Below are 16,929 nucleotides of genomic sequence, written 5' to 3'. Positions count from 1 at the left end.
CTAGTCTAGTTAGTTCAGTCATCATGTGCTTTTTCAGATTGATTTTAAATTTGTCTCCATTAAAAGTTTTCAAGTAGTAAGGTAGGTCGTTGTAGTGTTTAAGTCCATTATGTAGTATTTTTGACTGTCCTGTGTTTGTCTTTGCTTTTTCAATATGATAGTGTTTTTGTTGTCTGGTGTTATATTTATGTATGTCAGCATTTTTGACTAATATTATGTCGTCGTCTTGTATGTTTCCCAGTGTTATTTTGTGCACAATTTTTAAGGTCTCAATTTTAGTCAAGTAGTTTATGTCAAACTGGTGTGTTTTTTTGTACAGTTCAGTCGTAGAGGTCAGGTAGGGTAGGTTGTATGTTAGTTTAAGAATTTTATTTTGTTGTCTTTGTATTCTTGTTATGTCTGTCTTGTTACCAGTTCCCCAGAAGGCGATCATGTAACTCAATTTACTTTTGACATAGGCTTCGTACATCATAATTTTTTCTTTTCTTGATATAAAATCTTTAATTTTGTAGAAGAGGCTATGTAGTGATGCCATTACTTTAGTGAGTCCGTCTATGTGTTTTGTCCATTTTAATTGTCTGTCCATTGTAAGTCCTAGGTAAGTCACATGTTCTAGTTCTTTAAGAGTTTCGTTGTTTATTTTTATGTTCATGTTATGGTTCTTCTTTTGTGTTTCGAAATGTATTATATTGCATTTCTTGGCATTTAGTGTTAAGAAGTTTTTGTTTGTCCATTCTAATAGTTTTTGCACGTCATTGTTGATGGTTTTAGTCGTTTCAATGTCATTTTTGTTTTCATATAAAATTCCTAAGTCGTCCGCATAGATTGTTTTTTTTCCCATTATGTCACTGTGTATTATGTCGTTAATGTATATTATATAAAACAGTGGTCCTAATATTGATCCCTGAGGTACTCCAAATTGCATTGTTGTTATTTCACTTTTGTGTTCTTCAATTTTCGTAAACTGTTTTCTTCCTTGTAGATAGTTTTTAAATATTTTGAGAGCTTGTCCCTTAACTCCTGTATGTTTTAGTTTATCTAGAAGGGTATCTATGTGGACTGTATCAAATGCCTTCTTGAAGTCAAGTATGAGTGCAGTCACTGTATTTCCTTTATCAATTTTGGTTTGTATAAAGTTGCAAATTGATGTCATTGCTGTGGAGGTACCCTTTCTTTTTTGAAATCCATGTTGGTCTTTTGCAATAAAATTAAGGTTTTCAAGGTGTTGGTATAATCGATTGTGTAGCACTTTTTCAAATATTTTACTTAGAATGGTTAAGTTTGCAATGGGTCTGTAGTTAGAAGCTAAGTTTTTTTCTCCTCCTTTGTAAATTGGTGTTATTCTTGCTAATTTCATTACTTCTGGAAAGCTTCCGTTTGCTATATGTTTATTTATCAATTTCACTATTGTCGTGGTTATTTCTTCCTTTATTTTTTTGACTGTAACAACTTTTATTTCGTCATGGCCAGGTGATGTGTTGTCTTTGAGCCCGTTTATTATTTTGCTGATTTCTTTGTTGCTCGTATATCTTAAGTAAATTTCTGCGTCATATTCTATTTTTCTAAAATTTGTTTTGGTTGTATTTTGATTTACTATAGCGCTTGCTAGTTCTTTTCCGATGTTTGTGTAATAGTTGTTTATTATATCGGCTATTTCTTTTGCATTCTGAGTCTCTTCACCATTTTCTTTTTTTAATTTAGATATGTTAGTTTTTTTGATATCATTTTCTTGGGTAATGTTTTTAATTTCTTTCCATATTTTGTAACTGTTCCCATTAGTTTCATTTATGCGACTAGCAAAGTGTTTTTTTTTTGTTCTTTTTATGTTGTTTCTAACTTCTGCTTGCAGAATTTTAAATTGTTGGGTAAATGATGGAAAGTATTGCATTTTTTTATACAGTTGGTCTCTTGTTTTAATTTTGTCATATATTTCTTTTGTCATCCAGCCTTCTTTAGTTGAAGTTGTATAGTTTTTAATGGTGGTTTTTGTGTTTTGTCTCGTTTCTTCTTGAATTATTTCTTGTAGTTCCTTAAAACTTTCAATGTTGAGATGATTTGTTATTTTTGTTATGTTTTCTTTAAGTTTTGCATAGTCAATTTTTTTAGAGGCATACTTTTGTAGGCTTTTTTTGGGATTGTTTGGTGGTATTTTCAATTGTATGTCTATTTGTCTGTGGTCACTTAGTGGGGTGTCGGTAAGGTAAACTTCTATTTTCTCTTTTGGTTTTATATTTGTTATTACATGATCTATTATTGAATTTTGTCCTCGTTGGTTTTTTCTGGTGTATTCTTTGTTAGTTTTTCTGGTGATAATTTTTAGGTTTTTGCTTTTAAGCATATTTATATAGTCTTTAACGTCGTTATGTGTGTCTAGTAAATTAATGTTAAGGTCTCCGATAATGATGCTTTTTTCAGTTCCGTGATTATTTAGTGTTCGGTCGAGGTATTCGATGTAGTCTTTTATTTTATTTTTTCCAGGTTGCCTGTAAATTGCATATATTATGAGTTTTGGGTCTATTACCTGTAATTTAATGATATTGTTTTTTTCCTTATAGGCTTCGATATTTTCTAATTTAAAATCGTGTTGATTATCTATATGTATGGATACTCCTCCTCCTTTTCCATTTCTGCATGAGTGCGCTGCTTCGTAGTTTTTTATTTTGTATGTGTTTGTTTCATGTTCTTGCAGCCAAGTTTCAGTGAGTATGATTATGTTTGGCTTAATTTTCATGTTTGCTATTTGCATATTAAGCTCATCTATTTTCGATTTGATTCCTCGGATATTAAAGTATAGAATTTTAATGTTATTATTTTTTTCATGTCTTATCTTCCCTGAATTTAATCTAAAAAATCTGTTTTCCGTTTTACTGCCTCTATTTTTCTTTTATAAGTGGGGCATTCTATGCTCCATGATGGATGGTTATCATTGAGCTGGAGCTTTAGTCGGTCGTTTACTTTTCTGCAATTTATGCATTTATGGTTGTTTGCTTCAGTGGTGCATTCACTATAACTGTGATTGCCTGCGCACCTAGAGCAGGACTTGTTGTTTTTGCAATGCTGGGCTTTGTGATTATATCCATTACATTTGTAACAACGTAGTATAGAGAAATGTGTGTATACTGAGCACCTATCCCATCCAATGTTGATTTTTTCGTTCTGAAGCATCTTTTCATACGTCTCTCCGTCTACTTCCAGAAAAACGACAAAATATGTTTCATCTTTACGATTTTTCATCTCTTTTATATACTTAACTGAAATTTTACTATTTGCTTCAAAGTTATTTTGTATTTGGATTTTTTCCTCAATCTCTTCTGGATCGAGTTTTTCGGTTAGGCCAATGATCTTTAAAATTGGTTTTTTCTTTTCTAGAATATTTACTTCATATTTGTCTCCTAATTTTCTTCTTACTTCTTCTCGCATAGTGATTGTGTCTTCTTGCCCTTTACATGTTATAAATATAGATCCTTTTTTCAAGTTTCTTATACCAGTTACTCCCTTTTCAACAGGGTCGATGTGTTTTTTAATATCCTTTGTCGTTGTCTCAGCTGATTGCTCGCTTTTTGGTTTGATAATAATCATTGGGTCCGCTTTTTTAGTTTGGTTAAAGTACGTAGTATTGGTTTGTTCTGGTTTTGTATTCAATATTTTGATTTTTTCATTTATTTCCGATATATTTTTTACTATTTGAGTAGTCAGAGGCCTTAAAATCTTCAATTCTCCTCTCATTTCCGCATTTTCTGATACTAGTTTTGCTATAATGTGATATAGGTTATCGGTTTCTGCGTTTATTTTGTCTCGTTGAAGAACTGAAAACTTCATTTTCCCTTCTGACATTATTGATTTTATATTTTGTATAAACGTGCGGGCTTCAATCAGGGGATTTTGGTAATACATATTTGACGTTTCCAAAGTTTCACCTTGCAGGGAGCTATCATTGCCTGGGCTTTTTGTGTATTCCTCTGGGTCAGAGTTTCCCTCTGAGAGAGATCTGACGATTTTGTTTCTCTCCTAGTTCTGTTTAGGTGATCTTGGTGTCAATGTTGATTTGTTAAATGGGTTGGTAGGTGTGTTACTGTACATTTTTTTTTTTTTTTTTTTTTTTTTTTTTGTTTAGGCCAAAATAAATTTCAACAAAATTTATATGTATGTATATTTACGCAAATAGATTTCTTTTTGTGCTAATCAAATTGCTTTCTCCCAGGCGCAAGTTTTCAAAACCTAGTTTTGTCGATAAAACAGGTAGGCAAAAGTAGATTTCTGTGCTAAGGACCATGTAGGTAAAGCAGATTTAAAGATTTAAATTTCATTGATACCCTACGGGTTACATACATTTAACAAAATAGTTTCACTTTTAAAATTCACATTCTACTGTTAATAATAATATTTTTAACATCTTTTGTAAATGATGTCTGAGTCTTTTGTTAAGTTTTGTCTAGTTGTTTATTGTATAATTGCAGTCCTTGGTTTATTAGTCTCGATTGTCCTTTTCTTGTTTTAAAAGGTTGTAAATGATATTTTTCTGATATTCTCGTATTGTGTTCATGTTTACCAGAGTTTTTTTTCAAGTTTTAATTCATCGTCTACAATTACATCAGTGGTTAATAAATGAATAAATTGTGAGGATTCTATGTTAAAAAGTTCAGTTACATTTAATTGTTTAGTTTGTTTCAAAAGTTCTTTAGTTGCTGTTAGATAGGGTAGGTCTTATACTAACTTTAATATTTTATTTTGCTGTCTTTGTAGTCTGTTTATGTCATTTTAATTTCCTGTTCCCCATAGTAGTTTCATAAAACATATTTTAGTTTTTACATAGGCTTCATGCATTTTTTTTCTTTCCTTTATTGGAACAAAGTATGTGATTTTAAAAAAAAGACTCGATAACGTCGCCAGTTTGCTAATTAAATTGTTGATATGAATTGTCTATGTCAATTGTCTGTCTATTGTTAGTCCTAAGTATTTAACATGTTCAATTTCAGTTAGTCGTTCATTATTTATGTTAGCATCTACTTTATGACATATAAGCGAGATTTCACTCAGACAGCACAATAATCCAATGAAGAATATAAAAGGTTTTGTTATTTTAGTACTTAAATAAATTTCGTTATTTTAGAAAATATTTTATGTTAATATTTATTAATCTGATTTATTTTGCGATGGTCAACGACACGGTTTTGCTTCCGTGGTTATTGTCATGAACTACAGATAAGGAGGTTTGATGTTCGGACCTCGTTCTACCACAACTTATTTCTAAATTTTTAACACATTTATTTACGAGTTAAAGAAAAAGGCCTCAATATTGAAATATTGAGGTTAATCATAAAAATATTCATAATTCCTAGCTTTCGTTTTGTAAAAGATCAAACTGAAATATTTTTTTGAATACGTATTAACGTATTTCAGACGTGTGTAACTGTAGGGAATGTAGGTATATTGTTGGTAACAACAATATATATCTACAGTCGTCTGCATACCCACACAACTTAGCAAGTCATTCAAGATTTGTCTCTTCTAGTAAACAGTTGCTCTCTAGCATAGTAATTATAAGTATTTAGAATAAACATCAGTCAACCGCAAAAAGTCTTATTACTGATCTTATATACCACCATAAGGTATAACAGTAGTAATCCCCATAACACGACAAAATTACATAACGTGGATTCATTTCCATTATTTTTTAATTATTATTATATGCAGGCAATCGCACTACTACCTACGCCATGTGGTTGACTAATTTTCAAATTGAGTTTTAGCTCTTTAACTTAACGAAAATACAGCTTTAAATTTATTTCAAGAGAGAGAGAATTTTTTTTTGAGAAGGGAAAATGGAAGTCTAGGCATTTACAAGGCTTATGACCTGTCATTGGCTGGTGTAAGTGTAACAACCACTTTACACACTGTGTAACATTCACCATTCTGCCCATGTTTGAACATCCACATTTCCTCAACTCTCCCATCTGTTGACTTTTGTGAAGTAAAACAGCTGAAACCTTTATCACGTGGTTGAGATTCATCCAGCTAAACCAAATTACCTACTGGGCAACGCCTAAAAACAATTTTCCAATTTTTATGCTTCTTCCTTTACCAGGTAGTTAATTTAACAATGTTTGAGTATGTCGAAATGCTTGCAGACTGGCTGGATTTTCTCTCTAGGAAGTTATCCATATTTAATTTTTTTTCAACCAAGAGGAAAAACATTTTTGAGAAGGGAATATGCCAGACAACGATAAATTTAAATATGAATAACTCCCTAGAGAGGAAATAAAGCCAGTCTGCAAGCATTTGGACACACTCAAACATTGTTGAAAAATACAGCTGTTTAAAAATAAAAAGATACATTAAAACACCGTCAACTTCTAAATTGGCTTCTTACACCATCTGGTGACGGGTTACAAATTATGTCAATGCCTAAACGTCTATGATTTCTTTCTCTAAAATAGTCTCCTAATCAACTCTCTAGGAGATTAAATACAGTCCTTGTCTTAAAAAAATTAAACAAACGTATAAGATTTTGAACGTGTGGGTTTGTTTAAATGTAAATTTCTGCGAGGGTTGCTATTTATTTATCTTTTGAAAAAAAGTATTATCTATATGTGAGTATTAGAAGCAAACTTACAAATCTCCACCCAAAACGGAAAATTAGTCATTAATGCCAAAATAAACTACACATAAAAATCTACCTACCTAAATAATAGCGCAATTCAAAACCGTCTCTAAATCTTGCAAAAACAGATTTCAATTATTATAATTCTCGACACCGCGAACTTAGCATTCTCCATTGAGTTAGTGAAGCGTCAAAAGAAAAATAACTTTAAAGTAATGAAGGTCCTTGAAATTCCAGTAAAAAAAATTTTTTCTTATTAGTAGCATAAAAAATATTTTTAAATTTGTACATTTGAATTCCCGCTAAAACGGTCATTCCATTTGCCACGCCCCTAATACGTCACGATTCATGTTTATTTGTTCCTAGCCATTGAAATTTGTTTAGAACATTATCACGAATCTCGACGTCACAACAGCCAAGGCCAAACACGTCCCGTTTTTGTAGCAACGTATTTTTATTAGATTTATTTTTTACATTTATGTATGAAAACATTTCTCTAAAATATCCATATTGATTTTGAAATTGCAATTTGTTATTCTAAATCCATTTCATATATTTTTATCGGTATTAGAAATCACACAATTTTTTTTTAGAAAGTTTTTTTCAAAAATCTCTGTAACTTTTTCAACGCGGATCCTGCGATTCCTAATACCCCCCATATTAGAAAACGATTTCATTGTTTTTCAAAATATCCTTTGCGATGATCGTCAAACTTTTGCATCCGTTTCAATCAGTTTTCATAGAACTTTTTAAAATTTCACTGAGGTATCTTTGAAACGTGTATTTTGGGTGCAAAAATTACATCTTTTGGCAGTAAAAAAATATTTACCACGTCGTAATTTAAAAATAGTTTGCTTCGCGTAAGGTACATTATTTATAATTATTATTTCAAAATTGTAAATCTGTATTTCAAACCTATTAAACAAATTTATTCTAATCCCCATATTTGCCTACCCACCCTCATAGTTTAGAGTAACTCCCAACTGCCCAATAAAAGCCTAACTGTGGACCTCATAACACAATCTTACACCAAAGTTGCAAGTTATGTCCGAATTTATCATAATAAAGGGGTTATTACGTGTGTTTTACTGCTGTTTTACTGTTCCACCGGACAATAATCCCCCTCGGACTAAAAATATCCACCACCCCTTAATACGCTATAAAAGTATTCACCGCACGCAGAATTATATATTTTATTCATTCCTATAGTATGTACTTAATAGACGTTGCCTTGCAATTTACGCTTATTGTTTTTGAAGAAATTGGTCTAACGATAAAAGCAGTATTTGTTTATATAAAAAAAAAAACTTCTTATTCGTCATGTTTTTTTCCTTATTATAGACGGAATGAAACATTTAATTTTATGTCTGTCCTGTAATTCAGCATCTTACACTTCGATAAGGCGGGTAAATTATTTTATGTTCTGCTAAAAACAGTAAGGCGGCTTTCATACAAAAAACTGTAATAATCACTTTCTGAAAATAGTGTCGATCACAAAAATGACTCTCAATTCGCAGAAAACGCCCACAACACTAACGAAATTTTACCGTACTTTTAAACTGGTTAAAAACATAATTAGATTCTTGTTTGTAATTAAAAAAAACTTAATGTATTCATTGTTTATCATTTGTCAAAGTCAAACATTGTATCCAAAATCACTTATTTCTTCTCTGTCTTTAAATAATCATAATCATTTCACTATCGGCACCTAGTGATGCATATTGCATTTTTGTTGCATGGAAGGTAAGGTGATTGGTCTTCCGCTTTAGGTGCCAGTCCAGGAACATTAAAATGTTATAGTGCAGAATCATCATTAATTTTGTTTTTCACATTTATTCTTGAATTTCTTAAACTTCCTACTGAATATGCTGTATAATTTTTAGGTTAATTTTTTTAAACATAAATCTTGTACAATTTTTAGGTTTATTTTTTTTTATAAATCTAAGGTAAAAGGAAATTTATGTTTTAAAAAATAAAAAAAAAATTAAGCCATATATGTTAGTATTTAAAATTTTTGCAAAAGGCAGATTTGCCGTTTACGTTAATAAAATAAAACAAAAATAAATATAATCCATATTTTACGTCCAACCTTCCAGGAATTGAACCTAGGGCCCCAAGAATGGTAGGCGAACGCGCCTACTACCATCTCCACATGATTTCCTTTTTCAGGATTTTTTATTCAAAAACGGCCATCTAATAATGACTACCAAATATAAAAACATCAAATCATTTTTTAAATCACTAGACGAATCAATATAAGTCATTTTGAGCATTTGCAAAAATTGAGTTGTAACATTTTTATCATAATTATCAATACCAATGAACGCCAAACTCGATAAGATCAATTCACCTATCAAAACTGGCTCCATGGTGTAGTGGTCAAGACGCTTGACTCACATACGGTAAGTTCCGGGTTCGATTTCCGGCGAGAACACGTGTATTAAATATGACTTTTCTTAAGCATGGGTGTTCTGTGATGTAATTCACCGCTGTAATTGGGCCTCCTGGCCTGTTGTGGTGCAAAAAAAAATACTAAAAATAAATTAATATTTTTTGTTAACTTTGTTTGTACACGGAAAATTTTTGTATTTTAGAATAACCCTTGAATAAATAACCATTGTTGGTTGGCATTAAAATTGCAGCGAATCTATATAATTTATATTAAATGCAATTTAAGGTGAATAGTCTTACGATTCAGGTGCATTGGTGTATTTTCGTGTAGAATAACCTTAAAACCGCGTTTGTACACTCAGAACTGTATTATTTATCCACCCGGATACAGTAAATAAATAGATAGTTCAATTTTCAAATGATAAAATAAAAACGTGCTTAGAAAATGTTTAGTATAACATATGTAACAAGATCAGTTTATTTTATTCATGGGACTAACATTGTAAAATCGGCATTTATTTTATTAAGAAAGTTAATTTATGAGCTTAACTGTTTTCCATAATGTATTTTTATTGTAATATCAAATCAAAACATCATATAAACAACCTTTCATCAAGATAAACAGAAAATATTTACATTGTATTTACCCAATATCAAATGTCGCTCAAAAAGTATCAGTAATTAGGAAATAATAGCTTCCATAGTAACAGATATTTAAGAAAATGAGTTTATTTTTTTGTTTACACACAATGGCTTACGGTAAAGAGTACTCGAAAGGAAAATGAAAAAGCCAAGGGCTGATCTCGACAACAAGTCGAAAACTTTTGTTATTGCTGCATACGTCACAAGAATGTTGTTACTAGACCATCCCTTTCGTTTTTTATCCCTCTCGAAGTCAAATACCAAATCAAAGGCCACGGAGGGTATAGATATGTTCGCAATTAATAAAAAAAATAAAGCACGATCTAAAATTATGAATCACCGATTGAACAACAAACATTTTTACATAAATAAAAATACAAATAGTATATGTTTATGTAATACGTATATCTCAATTATTATTTTTTGGTAATTTTCCAATTTTTTTTTTGTTTTTTTTTAATCTGTTTTGTAGTTGTTTGCTTTAATGTGCGCGTATATATTCTATATGTTTAAAAATAATAATATTATGGACAAACTAGTTTCGCTTGATATCAAAATGCCCATTTAACGTAAATAAACAAAATTATTAAATATAAATGGACCGCTGAACTTTTTAAAAAATCCAAATTTTTTATTCAAAAATATTTTTTTGTTTAAAAATAATAAATATTATTTGAAAATGGAGACAACTTTTAACTCATAAAAGGAGGTGCCAAAAAAAAAATAGACGCAGTGTTGTAACGAAGTGTTATATCTAATAAAAGGTGGAATATTCTGAAAATCAAACATTTGAAATAAAAACATAGAGATAGGTATACTGTTTCAAATTCCTTTTCCGTAATTTATTAACATTTCACAATTAGGGTCTATTATAACTGACTAACAAACGGGAGGTTCCGGGTTTGATTCCCGGTGAGAACACAAAAATTCAAGGTGACTTTTCTCAAGCCCGGGTGTTCTGTGGTGTAATTCATCACTGTAATTAGGCCTTTTTGCCTGTTATGATCCAAAAAAATTACATATTTATAAGTTTTATTATCGTGCTTTCTCATATATAGTTTAACAAATTAATTAACATTAACTTTATTCATTTGTTATTTTTGGAAGTGGCAATACTTACAATACGTCGGCTTTCTCGTGCAATGGTCAGCGTGTTTGCCTACCATGCAATTGATCTCTGGTTCGATCCCCGGCATGGTTGATATGAAATATTTTATTTAAAATTTTCCTTGACACTAAAATATATCATAGTCCCTAGACTGGTACCGGAAGCGTAAGGCTGATCATCTTACCTTCATGTTACAATTTTTTTATCAAGATCCGCTACGATTAGTGTACTAATACCAGTGTCTCGATTATGAACGCTATCTTCATCTGTATATATCTAGACGGTATACACTTAACTTCTGTACCATCTGTATCTTACCTCGATATGTTCTACCTACTTGCTATATCGACATAATTTGATCGAAATAAGCCAATGAATAACCGCTAAAAATTAGTCCGCGTTCCTTACGTCATTAACATTATAATAATTCTCATTTATATTTTAAATAGGCTTCTTTGATATAAAGTGCCCTCTTCAAAGGGATTATAAACTCCAATAAATTCTAATTCAAGCAAAAAATGCTCGCTTGAACATGATTTTAAATGACTTTTAACTATGGCTAAAACGATATGCTTAACAATCGTCTGCATTTATCTACTGAAGTAGTACGTAGCGATTACAAAGCCGGCTCCTCGAAGCGGTCTCTCAGAAAGATAGTAAAACAGATGGAAAAAATATAATAACCAAATTTATTTTTTACAGTGGTAACTTTCAAACTAAAGGATAGAATCTGACGAGATTATTTTTGCATCTAGCCGCTCGTTTTTCATAATCTGACAGTTACGTCAGAATACAATTCGACTTCAAAATTTACATATTGTTCTTTTATATTTTTAATAGGCTTTAAAAAAAAGTGCCATTCTCAAAACGATTAAAAATTTAAATAAATCGTAATTAAAGAAAAAAGTGCTCGGTGGAACAAAATTTTTGTCACTTTTAATGCGTAGATAAACGTATCGAGGGGTTTTAGACCCGGTTTGTTTATACCAATGAACTTACATCAAAATTTGATGGTGGGGGTATCGATAGTTTATATTTGTCGGTAGAATTTTATGGTCAACTATGACGTAATATTGAAGCTATGTCATTTTAGATGGTAGATATGTGTACCGTGACGTACGTTTCCCCTTGTTTCATATCGATGTACTTACCCAAAACTTGAAGGTGGGGAGTCGGTAGTATGTCTTTGTAATCGCTAGAGCTAATTTATCTTCAATTATACCATCAAGGTGAAGGTATGACGTCTTTTTTTATCATAATTGAGGCCCAGGTGCGGAAAGGGGAATAAAAAATTAAAATAAAAAAATAAAAACTAATTATTGAGAATTGATGGACTAAAATATTTATGTTTGATTCCCTCCTGTAAGAAGCGTTTTTACAAAAAAAGGCAAACTTGTTTGTAATCAGTTACTATTGTTAAAAGTTGCGGCTCGCGGGAAGTTCGTACGTCGTATGTTAGAGGAAAAGTTGCAAGTTGAAGCCAGGTTAATACTTTCAGTCGGATAGAACTTGGGACTTAAGGTGATGCGTTCGTGAGACAGAAACTAAATATTGGATAACAGTGAGAAAATATGACTTTCATCCATAAATATAACATCAAGACCTATTTGAGACGTAAAATAAGTGTTAACATATGTTGTGTCCATTTTTTTCCAGATAAAAAAGACACAAAAAACCAAAATTACAACAAATCAGTCAATAATGTATTCTCCTTCCATTATTTTGTAACAAGTTAGCCAATGATTCATAGTATCTTCATCTTGCACTGCACAAGTATCGCAAGCTGTTTTCGCATGCAGAAGGATTTGTCGAAAATGCTCAAATTTTTTCTTAAAATTCCGTTTTGAAGACTTGTTATCAAATAAAATAATATACTCGTATGTAACGCAAAAGAAAACAAATCTTTTGGGGAAAAAAGTTTAGATTCGAATGACGTTTTACTTTAACCGTTTTGTTATTTAAATTTATTTCAACAAAGAGGAAAAATATTTTTTAGAAGGGAACATGGAAGTCTAGGCATTTACAGGGCTTATGATCTGTCATTGGCTGGTTTAAGTGGCCACTTTACACATTGTGTAACATTCACCATTGAGCCTATGTTTTAACGTCCGCATTTCCCTAATTCTTCCATCTGTTGACTTTTGTGAAGTAAAATAGCTAAAACGTTCATTATGTGGGTGAGATTCATCTGGCTGAACCATTAACTACTAGGCAAATAATTTTTAATGAAAATGATATGAAATTTGTATGCTTCTTATTTCAGTTTGTTTAATGAACAATGATTTTAGTGTGTTCAAATGTTTTTAGACAGGCTGGATTTGCACCCTTGGAAGCTATTTAGATTTATATTTGTTGCAACAGAGATGACGTTTGAACATACTTAAAATATTGTTAATTAAACTAACAGGTAAAAGAAGCATAACAATTAAAATTTTATTTTCAAGCGTTGCCTAGTAGGCGAAATGGTTTAGCCAGATGAATCTCATTAACATAATGAAGGTTTTAGCTCTTTTACTTTACAAGAAGAGTTAAGGATATGTGAACGTTAAAACATAGGCAGAATGCTGAATGTTACATGATGTGTAAAGTGGCCACTTTACAAAAGTCAACAGATGGAAGAGTTAGTGTTGTACATTTACCATTCACCACTTTGGCCACGGAGACGGGAGTGATAAGAGTTCGGTCTGACATTAAAACGGCGGTAGACTCTGGTAATCTGGTGTTGATGGCTTTTCTGGACATGAGTGCTGCATTCAATACTGTAGACCATAATATTTTGCTTGAACGCCTGGATAAAACTTATGATATCCGTGATAAGGCACATATGTGGTTTAGTTAATATCTTAATGAAAGAAAATATGTAGTTGGGTTCCAAAGTAAAAGCTCACCCAACTTTCAGGTGTCTACTGGAGTGCCTCAAGGGTTAGTACTCGGACCACTCCTCTATCTCCTATACACAAAATATATAAAGAAAATTATTAAAGAATCTGGATTGTGGTCTTAATGCTACGCAGATAATACATGGATAAAGTTTTATTTCAAACCAGGCGAGAAAAGTGGGCTTGTTGATTTTATTGATGGATGCATTGAAAATATAGGAAACTGGATATATGGAAACAGACTAACATTAAATCCATTAAAAACGGAACAGTTGTCCATAGTTATAGGTGGTTTCAGCCAGACAACAGAATTTGATTCAGGATACGGCACTACAAGATGTAGAGAGTACCGCTTTACCCACCGTTAAACTACTGGGAGTCTTACTTAATTCTGACCTTTCTCTTGTCGTTCAAATGAGTACAACGATAAGTATATGCTTGTATCATCTGAGACAAATTAAATGTATTTACAAAAGTTTGCCGGTTGATGCCGCCCGTCAATTAATAAATGCATTTGTAGTGTAGAGTCGATTATTGTAATGGTATCTATGCAGGTCTACCAATGAACAAAAAGACTCGCCTACAACAACAACGCACTAAATTCAGTGAACGCGCATTTGCGGTCTCAGGCTCTATGGCGTGGAATGCCCTCCCAGCAGAGGTGCGAGGCTGGAAAGTGAAGTGATGTTTCGGAAAAAATTATTTGAATAAATCGGTAGCATGTTAGAACAAAAAAAGTTGTTTTAGTTATATTAAAAATATAAAGCTTCAATTAAATTTAAACATCTGTAGAATCAGTATGCAAAGCTCCCTTGAGGTATTATATTACAAAAATGGCGCTATATAAGTTATCCATAATAATATTAATAAGCCAATTTGTAAAGTGGTTACCTTAACCAGTCAATGACAGGTCATAAGCCCTGTAAATGCCTAAACTTCCACTTCCACTTCACTTCAGAAAAATGTGTTCCCTCTCAAATTTTAACTGATTTAGATGCCAATTAACATGTATGAGCTTGGGTCAGAATTAAAAAAACTTGGGTTCAATAAAAAAAAAACAATTATATTATCATTTTATTAATTATCTTTAAATACATTTCTTTCCAATCCATCCATATCACTTAATTTATTACGTTCATTGCTCAAACAATCCAACATTAATATATATTTATACAATTTCGACAAACATTTTAGTAAATTCACAACTTATTTGATCATCGACATCAACAAAAACATCATTTTTAGATATTTAGATGATAAATTTAACACTTTCTAAACATTTCAATATATTTTAGTATTTGATTTAAAAAATCAGATAAGTAAAAAAGGTGCACAATTATGAGATTTTTAAATTGCCTGTCAGTTAATATTATAGGGTTTCTGAAAACATTTTCGTAATCTGGTTCCCAATAAATGCAAGATATTTTTTTTTAAATTTAAAACTTAGACCAAGATATCATAATTAAATAAAGCGATTTATTTTTAATAAAAAATGGTTTTGTTTTTCAGTCATAAATTAATTACAATTCATCAATTAGTTAAATGCAAAATTCGATCAAAAACTAAAATATTTTTTCTATTTTTGTCATATAAATTATTTTATATACAAAATCGCGTTTATTTTTTCTAAAGTGTAAATTAAAAAAAAAACACTGCATGGTAAAATTTTTGGATTTTTTAAGATATAAATTTTTATTTTTAATGAAATGAATTCTCCATAAATAATACATTTGTATACAAGAAGCGGTAAATATTTTTACGTACTTGATTAGTAAAAGTTTGAATTATTATATTATGCTGACAGTCAATATGTATAAAACACTGCATTAAAATAAATAAATGCCACGTATTTTTTAATAAGAACATGTTTTTTTAATGCAGTTAAAAATGCAACACAAAAATAATAAAAAATCGGTATTGTCACTTTGTTGTTAAAATTTACAACTTTTTAAAAATTTCTGAGAATAGTTAAAAAATATACCAAATCAAATGGTCAACAGAAACAATATAAGGTTTTGAAATTCTGCGTCTTATAAAATTAACGTAGTTATGCAGAAAACAGCCAGCCATAGAAAAGTGAAACTGAGATAATAGCACCTTTGTGAGAAGAGTGAATAATCAAAAAACACAACATTTAGAATGTTTTTAAATTTGACACAAGATAAACAATGAATACTTACATTAATGCCTTTATATTATAAGAAATTAGTTTATGTTGTATTTGATCAGTTTTAATGATTTTTAAAGTACCGCAAGATTTTTTGAGTCCTGTAGGTGTTTTTTGCACATTGAAAAATGCCGTTTTTGTGATCAACACTATTCTCAAAAGGCGATTATTACATTTTTTTGTATGGAAGTAGTCTGCCTGTTTTTAGCAAAACTTAAAATTGACCTTACTGCAGCCGATAACACAAATCGTGGACTTTTAAATTGTGGACTGGCTGCTTTCTGCGTAACTACGTCAAAGTGATAATCTTCCAATATACTAAGGTACCGTTTAATGTTTTGGAATTGTTTTCAACATCCTTTTTTTTCAAATTTTATAAATATATTTTTTTAATCCCATGAACCAATGAACTGTTATAATACACATATATATACAATATAATAACGTAATATCATATTTGAAATAAAGTTTTATCCCATTTTCTTTGTTAAATAATATTTTTACTGAAGGAAATATCCAAATGAAGATTGTTTTTCTTCAAACGCTTTTTAAACACATACCTTTCTTAAATTGAGCGAAAGCGATTAAACATATTTTGGTGTTGGATAGTTAATCTATACATTTTATGTGCAGAGATTGAATAATTTTGGTATTATGATACATTTCTGACTGACATATTTAAAATTAGAAATGAATCAAAGTAATAAATATTTAATATATTTACAAGGGAAGAGATATTAAGAAAAATAATACCAAACGTGCACTTAATAAAAACTTTAAAAAAATAAATATTTCTAGGAACAAAGGTAGGTATTATAATTAACATTAAACAATTTACACAATTATCGCCAAACCATCAACATAACTCATTACCCCATTCATTCGAACCGTGCTATTTTATTTATTTTATTAAAAAATCGAGTCTTCTTATGGAATCTGCTAATATTTACAAACTTACAAAATTATAACCTATGATGCAATCATAGAATTAAGAATAGTCCAGAAGGAGCGTAGAATTATATTTGAATACATCGGACTGTGTCCAATAATTCCCCCATTATGCCCTACTTTCGCCGCGCGCATTCGTGAAGTCGTAGCGTAATGTTTCTTGATGGGAAAAAAAATCATTACACAAACGTAA

The sequence above is a fragment of the Micrasema longulum genome, unplaced genomic scaffold, assembly GCF_059751315.1.
Source record: "Micrasema longulum isolate JH-2025_06_02 unplaced genomic scaffold, ASM5975131v1 h1tg001077l, whole genome shotgun sequence".
Classification (NCBI taxonomy): domain Eukaryota; kingdom Metazoa; phylum Arthropoda; class Insecta; order Trichoptera; family Brachycentridae; genus Micrasema; species Micrasema longulum.
The sequence above is the reverse complement of the archived record's forward strand: the minus strand, read 5'-3'. Positions refer to the sequence as shown.